The following is a 13626-nucleotide window of genomic DNA, read 5'->3' as shown; positions in this document are numbered from 1 at the left end:
TCTTGATTGGCTGGAATATGTGTGGTTCAAACCGTTGAACACACAGGTAGTTCTGGTCAGTTTTAATCACCGTTCGATATTAATGCGCTGTTTATAACCATAGTGTAACCGGTCCTGCTTGACCCGCTCCGAACAGGACTTGAACTGGTGTCTCCGGCATGGGATGCTGGCACGCTAACGAGGAGTCTAAAGGCTACAGCCTCTAGCTTCACTCGCTAGTGTGCCTCTTGAGGCCAGGGGAGTGAGGTTTTCACACTACGCAGCTACCTACCAGCTGGCTACTGTTACAATAGCAACATAACATTTACAGAGCAAGCAGAGTGAGCAATAGCAATTGAAAACATTTCCTAACCACCCCTGCTCACAAATCTCTGACTCAAACGCTGAGATGCGCTGTTTGTTTATAAAATGCATGCAGCATTTTGCAGTGAAGCGCTACCGTTCAAGGACAAATTGCAATTTCATTCTTAATTCAGTCAATCGTGCAGCCTTGATGGATACCATACAAGGTCTCAGAGGTAAAAATCTGCAGGTTCCAGAGTGTTTTGAATGGGTTTCCCCTTACCATACAGTAAGTGCTATTTTTACTGTTAATGCCACATTTATAACGTCTGTTTTTCCACATTTATGTGAAAATGACAATGAATAAAAATTAAATAATACATTTTCCCTGGAGTGCCAACCCCTCTACGTTCTGTGGATATTATTATTTCTGGATTGTGCTTTTCAATTCACAGTTTTGACCAAGTTTGTGGTCACACTACTTTTTCTCTGTGTCTGAATAGGCAGAGCTGTAGATCTAATGACCTTAGATTAAATTAACTGTTATTTTTTTCTTAAAATAAAAATTTGCGCTGCAAAAAATGTATGACAGCTATAACTAATCAATTCTGGCAAGTGACCACTGTAGAAGCGGGATAATCCACGGCTAGGTGTGCATTAAACGATTATGCACTTCGCGGAGGCAAAGGGTGGTTCTTCGCCTCTACGTCGTGCATTTAAAATCGTTTAGCACACCTAGCCGTGGATTGTCCCATATATATATATATATATATATATATATATATATATATATATATATATATATATATAAATTTCCCTAAAAAAACATCCTTGCAATAAAAGCATTAACATTAATGACCATAAAATCAACAGCAATGATCAAAGGTCAAAGCCTAGGTCAAAGCTTTCATCTAAAAACACTGAAACACAAAACCCTTACTGCTTACTGATAGTCCATTGCCTATTCCAAAGCTAAGGTGCAAGATATTTTATTTTGAACAGAGCAGAATATTTTAAAACAGCAGAGTTCCACCGATTCACACAAGGAATAATTGTGTTTTATGTCAAGTTTTATGTCAAGTTTCATGCAGCGGACTCCACTGCATCAGCAGCAACAGTAGAGCGATGTGCATTGTTCCATATTGCTGCACATTTTGCAGTTGAACTACTGTGTACCCTGTGGGCAGGACCCTTAGAGATGGCTTCCACTGGATCCTTTGAAGCAGTTAAGTTCATTGTGTGTGCTGCACACCATTGGTGAGGTAGTAAGAAATAATATATATATATATATATATATATATATATATATATATATATATATATATATATATATTTAAAACATATCTAGTTAATTTTAAGTGCATAAAAGAATAGAAACATTAAATGAGCAAACAGTAATGAACCTGAAATAAACAGCAATGACATTGCTAGGTCAAAGGTAACAGCTCAAAATTCTGACACACTTACTTTTAACCCTTACTACTTAGTAGTAGTCCATCAACTATTCCTTAGCTGAGGTGCATATCTTACTGTTATAATGTAATAGGAGCACATGCTCAAAAGGTTCATCTGTCAAACTATTGCACTTCGGGTAAGAATATGATATTGATATAAAAATGATAAATAACAGTTTACTGCCATTGACTTCTTAATATGAAATCATGTAATATATAAAAAGTAACTGTAGTCTGATTACAAGTATTTAAAATGTAATTTAATCCAATTACAAGTACTTGATTTTTGTTATCTGATTACATAATCCAGATGACATGTAATCCGATACTACCCAGCATTGTATATCTATAAACATATCAATAAGACAGCTGTATAAACGCTTAAAATCAGAAAAAGATTAAAAAGATGTAATAAAAGCTGAGTAAAAGGCCTGCGCAGAACAATCCAAATGAACCCTATAACAAAGTAGTCTACTCTGTTATGACTGACCGTGTACTTTAAACCTCCAGAATTTCCTTTTTTTTTCTTTTCTTTTTTTTTTTTTTTTTTTGAGAAAAAGCTGAATTAGTCTTGGACATGGTTATGCAAGAATTTAGCTAGAAGTTAAATAATTTAGATGCATGAATACAAACTAATACTGCTCAAATACTACTGATTTTAGACCTCGGCAGCCACTGGTCACAATAGGGAAAAGAGCAGCTCTGAGATTCTTCAAAAATCTTATTTTGTGTTACACACAAAAAAGAAGCCATTTGGTTTTGGAATGATATGAGGGTGAGTTTTTGTCAGAATTTTCATTTTTGGTGGGGAATGTCAAACCAACCGACTGTCTGAAGTTACCCTCTCTTTTGTCATACTGATTAAGAATGGAAAGAAGCGTGACAAACTTAACTACTGCCTATGATGTTTCTTTCCAATTCCCCATCATGTTAAACTTGCAGAAATATAAACAGCAAACTTTTTTTCTTTCCCCTTTTTCTCCCCAATTTGGAATGCCCAGTTCCCAGTGCACACTAAGTCCTCGTGGTGGTGTAGTGACGAATCTCAGTTGCCTCCGTGTCTGAGACCATCAATCTGCGCATCTCATCACGTGGCTTGTTGAGCACATTACCGCAGAGACCTAGCGCGTGTGGAGGCTTAATGCTATTCTCTGCGGCATCCACGCACAACTCACGCGCCCCACCGAGAGTGAGAACCACACATTATAGCGACCACGAGGAGGTTACCCCATGTGACTCTACCCTCCCTAGCAACCGGGCCAATTTGTTTGCTTAGGAGACCTGGCTGGAGTCACTCAGCATGCCATAAACAGCAAACTTAAACAATTGTAATAGACTGAATAAGGATGCAATTTATGGAGGAACTTAATCCTGTGAATGCGAGTGATTGGGAAAGTATACACAGCTTAAATAAAGATTTACACACAATAAACACAGACTGCTCTGCCACTACTAAAAAATTTGTCATTTAAATGTAGCCCTAGAAAAATGCTTAGTGACACAAACACCATAAATAACAGCTGGCTTTTGCGATGTTGCTTTATGTTTGCTGAGGATAAACTTGGATCAGATCTGAGCAGATCATTGACTTGTCAGTTCTTCAGTGTGAGAAGAAGCTCATTGTTCACTATCATAGCGAGAGTATGAAAAGGTTCTTAGTTCGTGGGCAATGGAGGAGTCAGGAGACAACGAAGCAGGTTCAAGGTCAGTCCTTTTATTCTCACACACATACGCAATCGACGGTAACCGTCGACTATAAAGCAAAATTGTTTTAACTAGAATGAAAGCACTGTAACAGTCCACACTCTCTCTGTGCCGTCATGCTTTCTGGACACTCTCTCCTCTCCCTGACGCTCTGGCGTGCCTTTTCAGGTCTCCCTCCGCCATCACTATAATGAGAGACAGGTGTTTGAGATAATTACGACCCAGGTGACGAGCCTTACCGCTCTCCCTCTCCCGCAGACCGACACATGACCACGCCCCCCCATGCCACAGAGAGTCCACCAGCAATAATATCAAACATGCTGAATGTTGCTGGAGGGTCAGCAGGGCCATTAAATGAATAGTTAATTTACTCACCCTCAGACCATCCAAGATGTATCAAAGTTTCTTTCTTCATCAAAATAGAATTTAAGATTTTTAAGATTTCATTTCAGGCCTCGTCCTTTAAACAATGCAAGTGAATGTCCTCCATTTTTTGACGGTCCAAAATGCATATTTAAGGTGCATCAAAATAATCCAGTCGACAAATAAAGTTCTTCTGAACCCAAACGATTGATACTTTTTAGAAACAAAACAATACTTATATTCTTTTTATCAACAAGTGTTCGCTTCCGTACATCCCTGTGACACGCGCTCATAAGAGGGATGACGTAAACTCGTTGGTAAGGTCACGTGTGGAGGAGGCAGGAAGTGTGTCATTGTTTACAAGAGAAGGAGCACTGTACAAAAGTTTAAATGTCTTTGCTGTAGATTTGTATAAGTGTATTGTTCAAAATGCCTCACTAATGGTTTCCAACGGTGGGATTGCTATGGTCCAATTGTGGCAGCACAGGCTCTCTGCCTCTGTTGAAAACTCTGAAGAAAGTTGTTAACAGCCATTTACTGATAGACATGGCAATGCACACCGATTTTGAACATCAGTGTAAATGAAGCTTCAGATTTAAAATTTGTTAGTGGGACACTGGCCTCTCACTAGACAAAGCACATTTAATAATCACACTTACTAGAGCAGAGTATAAACATAATTCTGGAAGCCTGTAATAATTAAATGGCAAGAACAGGGCCGGAGTGGGATTCATATTCAGCCCGGGATGTCATGTCCAAGTCAGCCCACACCCAAAAGGGGGGTTGGAGGTGATAACAATAAAAAAAAGATCACAGCAAAAATTTGCAATATATGTAATTACTTGAAAATTATTTAAGCTCTCCATGTCATTATACCACATACGGCATTCACTAAGATTTTCACTTTGTATGTGTTGTAAAAATAAGTGAATGTTAAAGGGATATTTGATAATTTCCTTACCCTCATGCCATCCCAGATGTGTATGACTTTCTTTTGCAGAACATGAATGAAGATGTTTAAAAGAACTGTTGGTCCATTCAATGCAAGTAAATGAGAAGCGGTGTGAAACACATCAATAATTAAGTCATTTTTTACTATAAATCTCCACTTTCACTTTCATAAGCGTTCTTCTTCTGTTTTTGGTGATTTACATAAGCATATCGCCCCCAACTGGGCAGGGAGGAGAATTTATAGTAAAAAAAAAAAAAAAACTTAAATATTGATCTGTTTCTCACCCACACCTATCATATCGCTTCTGAAGACATAGATTAAACCACTGGAGTTGTATGGATTACTTTTATGCTGCATTTATGAGATTTTTGTACCTTCTGAGTTCTGATCACCATTCACTTGCATTGAAAGGACCAACAGAACTGAGAAATTCTTCAAAAAAAGCCTAATTTGTGCTCAGCAGAAGACAGAAAGTCATACACATCTGGGATGGCATGAGGGTGAGTAAATGATGAGAGAAATTTCATTTTTGGGTAAACTAAGTTTATTTTAAAGACTATCTAGGCACATAATAACACTATAGAACTGTAAATGTTTATAACTCTTTCAAGATGTACATGTTCACACTAAATGGTCAGTGCTTTGTATTTTAGATAATTAAAATAGCAACAGATCCAGTGAAACAATTAAGGTTGAGTGATTATTTTTACATTTTTACATGCCATTCAAAAACGTGCCATTTTGCAATGATAAGAGTGAAATAAGACTTTTCTTTTACTTGGAATGTAAATGTTCAGGACAAAGGCAAAATTGTTACTGTCTCTTTAAGAGGGTTTTATTGCATTATACAACATTGAAGGCACTCTGTGCAGTTTGTTTCGTTGAGTTTAATCTTTTGAGAGTTGTAAAGTCCCATTATTTTCGTACCATGTCATGCTGTTGCATCTGTATTCATTTACTTTAAGTATTCTGTTATTTTGTGACAAAAAATAATTTTGCTATTATCATTCTGCACTGCTAGGGAAGAGGATTTCAGAGATTAATTGATTGAGATTGTGAGACTGCAGTCAGTATTAAACTTGTGATGAGCTTGTAGGCTACCTGAAGCACGTTCATCCGTTCAGCTATTTGTAGCCTATCTGTTATCTATGGATCTTCCGTGATCCTTCCCGCGCTGTCAAGTGAAGTGGTGCAACATCAGTTTGGTCTCTCACAGGCTACTGTCTCATTTGTTTGGTTGTGAGATGATAAAATACAGACTGCGTCCGCTATAATACGGAACGCAATTCTGATCCTTTAAATACCGGATGTTGCGGACTGTTGGCAATTGTTATGCGACATATGATGAAAGTTTGTCAATCAACATGCGGACCTAACCGGCCCAATATTTGACCGGCCCAGCGGGAATTCTCCCGATCTTCCTGATTGCCACTCCGGCCCTGGGCAAGAGTACTGTGTGTGCTTTCCAAACAGAGTGATACTTCTATAGACTACAAAGCGCTGTAAATGGACTCTCTCCAAACATGAGTAAAGAGGAACAGGATGAGTTTAAGGATGGGTCACACCCAACTTAATGCTAAAATTTACATAGGTAAACATAGCACAAGCTTGTTTGATACATGTTAGATCAGTTCTTAAACAAATAATGGTAGGTGGAGGGCTCCTAGATGGTACACGACATGACTCTGGAAAAATTACTTTGAAATACAAAAAAAAAAACAAAAAAAACAAAATTGTATTTCTAATTTCTGTTTCAGTTTTATTTCTAATTTAATTAGAAGTTTAATTTAGCTTTGTTCTCAAACTATTGCATAGCCCACAATATAACTTCGCTATGCATTATAACTATGCAAAGAAGGCGAGTGGAAAAAACTGAGGTAAGATATTATTCTGTTTGCCCTAAAAGTCGATTTCATGAAGGCAAGCTTTAAGAGTGGCCTGTTTTTGACTCAAAAACATTAATTTAGTGCACTCATGAACATTGAACATAGTAGCCTGTCAATAATGTAACCGGTCTTAAACACTTCTAGACAGACAGTTTTCTGTGGAAAACAAAAGATTTAAAGAATACCTCTGTTTTTGTCCATGTCAGTGGGGTCCAAAACGTTCTAGCTCCAAAAAGAAAAGACATTCATACATAGTAATCCATACGATTCAAGGTTTAATACATGTCATCTGAAGCAATATGATAGCTATGGTTGAGAAATGAAGCAAAAAGGCGAGGGTAACTCCGTTGTAGCTCCCTAGTTCAGTAGTCAGGGCACTGATCAGGGAGTTGGCCATTTCTAGGGTTGTCCCATTCACAAAGTTTTCTCCCCAAAAATACCCAGAATGACCGTTAAAACCAGGGAGCATCGTTGCTTACGTTCCCTTACCGGCAAGTCATTAGAAGACGAGCACAAGTGTAAAATTATGAAGTCAAAGCATTATTTTCTCTTTAAAAGAGATTGTAAGGGACTCGACATGGAGGCGAAGGTAGAATCCATATGCAAGAAGTTTATTATAATCAGCAAACAAATCCAAGACACTAGGCAGAGACGTAATCTTTGAAGCAGGCAAAGTAGTCGTTACACAGGTAATCAGTCCAACCAGGCAAACAGAGCAAAACAGTAATCCAATAACGGTAATCCAGTGAAACAGGCACAATGGTCATAACAAGTAGGCAAATAAACAGGCAATGAAAATAACGCTAAGGCAGTGAAACTGGCAATACTTCACAAAGTCACAATGGAAGAGCATGGCTATTTATATGGATCAAACAGGAAGTAACCATAGAAGAAACGGTACAGTGTCAGTATTCGGGAGAGGGCTCCCTCTGGTGGTCGGCTGAAAGGATACCAGCCTCATTCGTTACAGAACCCCCCCTACGAACAACTCCCGGTGTTCTTCTCCAGGGTTGTCCCCTTGGTCGTGGTGCAGGACGATTCGGGTGCACTTGGAAGTCATGGATCAATGATGGGTCCAGAATGTCCTTGGCGGCTACCCAAGATCTCTCCTCTGGTCCATAACCTTCCCAGTCCACCAGGTACTGCATCTGGCCCTCTCAACGATGTGAGTCTATGATCTCTCTGACCATGTAAGCAGGTGCTCCTCTATCTCCAATGGAGGAGGCGGCTCAGGATCCGTGGTTCCGGGGCCAGATGTCGGTGGACAGGCTTCAACAATGACACATGAAAGGAAGGAGAGATGTGGTAGTTAGCAGGTAGCTCCAGTCGGTAAGTTACAGGATTTATTTGTCTTATAATTCTGAACAGACCAACATACCTGGGACTGAGTTTCCTGCAGGGTAGCCACAACTTGAGGTCTTGTATAGATAGCCAGACTCTCTGGCCAGGTTGATAGTCGGGGTGGGGATGCCTCCATCGATCAGCTTGGATCTGTTGGGCCTGGACGGCCCGCTGCAATCTGACATGCGCACTGTCCCACACTTGCTCGCTCTGCCTGATCCAATCATCCACTGCTGGCACCATAGAGGGTTCATCTGACCAAGGGACCATAGGAGGTTAGTAGCCCAGCACACATTGGAAGGGAGTGAGTCCAATAGATGAGTGCATGAGGGAGTTCTGGGCATATTCAGCCCATGGGAAGTCGCTCCACCTCTATTGTTCTTGACTGCAGTAAGACCTGAGGTATCTGCCGATTTCCTGGTTTAGTCTCTCCACCTGTCCGTTTGCCTGAGGATGATAACCAGACATGAGGCAGACGTTGATGTGCAACTGTTTACAGAAAGCCTGCCAGACTCTGGAAGTGAACTGTGGTCCCTGGTCAGACACCATGTCTTCTGGCAGACCATAGATCCTGAAAACTTGGTGGAACAGAGCATTAGCGGTTTCCATGGCAGTGGGTAGACCTTTCATGGGAATTATTCTGCATGACTTAGAGAAACAATCAATGATAACAAAGATGGTGGTATACCCATTGGAGTTTGGCAGATCGGTGATGAAGTCGACAGACAGGTGGGACCAAGGTCTCTGAGGGATAGGCAGTGGCTGTAGCAGGCTGGCTGGCAGTTCCCTGGGGGTTTTAGACTTTGCACAAACTCGACATGCTTTAATGTATGCAGTGACATCATTAATGATTGAAGGCCACCAAAATGAGTTACGTACCAGGCTTATAGTTTTCTGGATACCAGGGTGTCCATTGCTGAGGGAGGTATGGATCCATTGGATTGTTCTTTGGTGTAGAGTGCGTGGTACATAATGTTTTGATGGAGGGCATTCAGGTGGTGCTCGGTCTGCTTGTTGGGCTCTTTGGATCTCTTCCATTATGTCCCAGCTTATGGGTGTGATGATGACAGAAGGTGGGAGTATAGATTCGTTTTGAGGTATGTTGTGAAGGGGATCATGACGACAGGAGAGAGCATCAGCTTTGCAGTTCTTGCTGCCAGGGCAGTAGGTGACTGTGAATTTGAACCTTGTGAAGAGTGACCATCGGGATTCAGACGTTTTGCTCCCTTGATGTATTCGAGGTTCTTATGGTCGGTGATTACTTGGAATGGATGGACAGAACCTTCAAGCCAGTGGTGCCACTCTTCTAGTGCAGCCTTCATGGAGAGTAGTTCTTTATTTCCAACATCATAGTTCCTTTCTGCTGTGTTCAGTTTGCGGGAAAAGAAAGCACAAGTATAAAGTTTTCTGGGGTTACCATGGCGCTGAGAGAGAACCGCCCCTATGCCGCAGTCTGAGGCATCCACTTCCACAGTGAATGGTTGGTTAGGATCTGGGTGCTTTAGAATGGGGGCGGTCGTGAAACTTGTCTTGAGGGTGTTGAAGGCTTTTTGAGTAGAGTCACTCCATGGTAGCTTGGACGGTTTTCCTTTGAGCAAAGATGTTAGGGGGGGGCAGAGATGAGACAGTAGTTGTGGATAAACCTCCTGTAGAAGTTCGCAAAACCCAGGAAACGTTATAGCTCCTTAACAGTGTTGGTTTTGGCCACTCCGTGACTGCCTTGATCTTGGAGTCATCCATCTCAACACCTCTATAGCTGATAATATACCCTAAGAACATTGTATGGGCTACATGGAACTCACATTTCTCTGCTTTCATGTAGAGTTGGTGTTTCAGCAGGCGGGAGAGGACCATTTTAACATCTTTGTGTTGTGCTTTATCCTGGGAGTATGAGTATGTCGTCAATGTAGGCGATGATACATCTGTTGAGGAGGTCTCTGAAGATCTCATTGATGAATGACTGGAACACAGCTGGTGCGTTGGCCAGGCCATAAGGCATCACCTGGTATTCATAGTGCCCCCTAGTGGTGATAAGTGCGGTTTTCCACTCATCTCCCTCTCTGATACGAATCAGGTTGTATGCACTTCTCAAATCAAGTTTTGTGTAGATGCGTGCTTCACGTAGTTCTTCTAGGGCAGACAGAACAAGAGGGAGTGGGTACCTGTACTTGACTGTTATGGTGTTCAATCCTCGGTAGTCTATGCATGGACGGAGCCCTCCATCTGTCTTCTCGACAAAGAAAAAGCCTGCTGCAGCTGGTGAAGTGGAAGGATGAATGAACCCTGAAGCTAAAGCCTCCTCAATGCAAGTCTCCATGGCCATGGTTTCAGGTCTTGACAATGGATAGGCTTTGCTCCTCGGGGGTGCCATGTTGGGTAGTAACTCAACAGCACAGTCCCATGGATGATGAGGGGGTAGTTGGGTTGCCTTGACTTTGCTGAATACCTCGGTGAATTCAGAATACTTCCTGGGGACCTGGATTTGAGCTTGGTTCTCAGGACTTTCGAAGCTGGTAGTCAAACATGACATGGTGACTGTGACGTGAAGACAGTTAGACTGACAATAATCTGACCATTGTTTTAACTCACCCTAGTTCCAGGATATGATGGGATCATGGATAGCTAGCCATGGGTGACCCAGGATGAGAAGATACTTGGGTGAGTCTATGATATACAAAGATATGATCTCTGTGTGAAAATCTAACCCGTAGTGTCACTGGAACAGTTTGGTGAGTGATACCTGCACCTATAGGTGCATTATTTATAGCAGCAATGTTAATGGTGGGTATACAAGGTACTGTAGGGATATGGAGCTCTCGTACTACACCTTGGTGAATTAAATTCACAGCAGCCCCTGAGCTGATGAGTGCAGAAACAGATTTCAGTTTATCAAAGAAGAGCTCAGTGGGAAGAGAGAAACTGTGGTTTGTAGGAGATGAAATGTTCATGGTACACACAATAGTTCTGGAGTCTTGATATTTCTTGCCATGTGGCATTTCGATGATTCCCTTCACCACAGTAATATCACAGTCGCTCCCGATGATGACGATCCCGTTCTTCATCAGAAACTCTGGTATAGTTGATCTGCATCGGTTCAGGAGCTTCGGGGCATGCCTGGACTTGACTATGGACTGATGGTCGTGACTTGGAGCTAATCTTTGAGCATGGTGAATTCCACAGTAAATTATCAGTCCTTACTGCCAATAAAATGAAATCAGTGGGAGTTGAATCCTCACCCTTACATGCGAGTTCGGCCTGAAGACTGTAGTTCAGTCCCTCTCAGAACACAGTCTTGAGTGCAGTTTCATTCCATCCACTTTGGGCTGCTAATGTCCTGAAGTGTATGGCAAAGTTAGCTGCAGAATGTGAACCCTGGCATACATGAAGCAGCTGAACAGAGACATCTTTACCACCTCTGGGTACTCAAACACTTCATGGATCTAGGAAGCGAAGTAATCAAATGACGTTTGAAGCCGATTATCACTCTCCCAAACAGCTGAGGCCCAGTCTACCGCTTTAACCGGTAAGTTACATCATCATAAATGCACATTTCTTGGACTCCTGACTGAAAGACTCTTGTTGATTGGAGAAATAGACTTTACATTGATGTAGAAATCCCTTACATTTATCTGGCGAGCCATAAAATTTATCAGGAAGAGCAAAACTTACCAGTGTAGCTCGTGGAGATTGAAAAGAGCGGATATAGCGGGTAAGGTTCTCATGTGCAGCTCTTAGGTGGTCCAATTGTTCCTGGAAACTTTTGAGCAGTTCGCTCTGGTGAGCGAATGCAGCCTGGAGCTGAGAAACTTCCCCTGGATTCATTGGTAGCGAAGTATTCTGTAAGGGACTCGACATGGAGGCAAAGGTAGAATCCATATGCAAGAAGTTTATTATAATCAGCAAACAAATCCAAGACACTAGGCAGAGACGTAATCGTTGAAGCAGGCAAAGTAGCCGTTACACAGGTAATCAGTTGTTCTAGGGGGCTTACACACTTTTGCTTCACTATGATCAAGGACTGAGTCCATCAAAAGATAAAGTCTCCTACCAATATTATTTCATGAGGGGTGCCAGCGGCTTGCAACATCCCTTCAATATCTATAAAAAAGCCCTGATCATCAACGTTAGGTGTATAAATATTAGCCCTAAACTTTGCCCCTGAATTTCAGCTAAAACAATAATGACTCTTCCTTATTTATCATTAATCTGTTTGAGCCATTTGAATTGTAGATGTTTACTTATCAATATGATGACTCCCCTGCTCTTTCTTGAGCCAGCACTAAAGAAAACATGTCCACCCATATCTTCCCAAATTTTCCAGCTTCCCACTGGGAAAGATGCGTTTCTTGAAGAAACACAATATCATATTTCTTACGTTTAAGAAAAGAAATAACCTTCCTTCTTTTTATGGGGTGCCCCAACCCATTCACATTCCACGTGGAAAGAGACAATCCACACATGTTAACATTTTGACATATTAGAAAAAATAGATTGTGTGTCAAAAACAAGTTTATAAAGACCACATTCCAACATTAGTGCAACAATCAAACCCCGAACTTACCCCTGAACAAAACAAACAGAAAAAAGAAAAACGTGCGCATTAACCCCACGCACGATAGCGCCAACCGGCATCCATCCCTCTAAACTCAAACAGTCCATGTATGCCTACGAGAACCCCCGTGACAACTTTGCCATTGGATTGCTCAAGTCTGGTGCTTCTGTACAAGTTTTGTGAGACAGAATTGCACAACAGAAAATAATCTATAAAACAAACTCCAGCCAATAGGCGGGTAAACACAAAGACGTGTAGATTCATCCACATAACTGTTCCAAAGGTGTGTTCTTCCACAAACCATACTCCAGCTGCTAGGCACAAAAAGAAACAAAAAAGGCGCCCAGTTTCCTTAGGACAGTCAAGTGAATGTTCAGTGAGTCAGGTCCACTCGGCTGTTACATGAGTGCAAAAAAATGCCCTAATCACTCCAATATTTTGCAAGAAATATTCCACAGAACAAACTCCAACCAATAGGAGGCATAAGCACAAAGAATGTGCAGATTCATCCACAAACTGTCCCGAAGGAGTGTTACTCCTCAAAAGTAGCTAGGCAGAACCAACACAAAAAGGAACAAAGAAGGTTCTCAGTTCCTCAGACGGTCAAGTGAATGTTCAGTGAGTCAGGTCCACTCGGCTGTATAGACAGTATCACACAATAACTAACTCATTCCAGTGACTTTATGAAGAACATCGCTTGCTGTGGGCATGTAAATATTTTGCGGCCATCCTTAGTATCTATTCTCAATTTGGCTGGGAACATCAGTGCAAAAGCAACCTTCCGTTGATGTAAGAGTTTCTTGCATTCCTTGAATCAATCACGTTTCTCTCGTCGAATTCGGATAGTCTGGGAACAAGAAAATGCTGTGGTTCTTCCAAGAAAGCCTTCCTTTACTCCTCACCTCGTGTAACACAAGATCTTTATCGGATGATCTCAGAAATTTGGCCAGAATTGATTGGGGCCTGTCTCCCTCAGCGGACCTCCGAGCTGGAACCTTGTGAGCTTGATCGATTTCCAGCTTATGGCCTGTTATGTCGAGCAGACTCGGAAAGAGCTCGTGTAGGAATTTCACCATATCTCGGCCTTCTTCG

Source organism: Myxocyprinus asiaticus, chromosome 3 (assembly GCF_019703515.2).
Source record: "Myxocyprinus asiaticus isolate MX2 ecotype Aquarium Trade chromosome 3, UBuf_Myxa_2, whole genome shotgun sequence".
In the NCBI taxonomy this organism is placed as follows: domain Eukaryota; kingdom Metazoa; phylum Chordata; class Actinopteri; order Cypriniformes; family Catostomidae; genus Myxocyprinus; species Myxocyprinus asiaticus.
Note: the sequence above shows the minus strand (reverse complement) of the source record.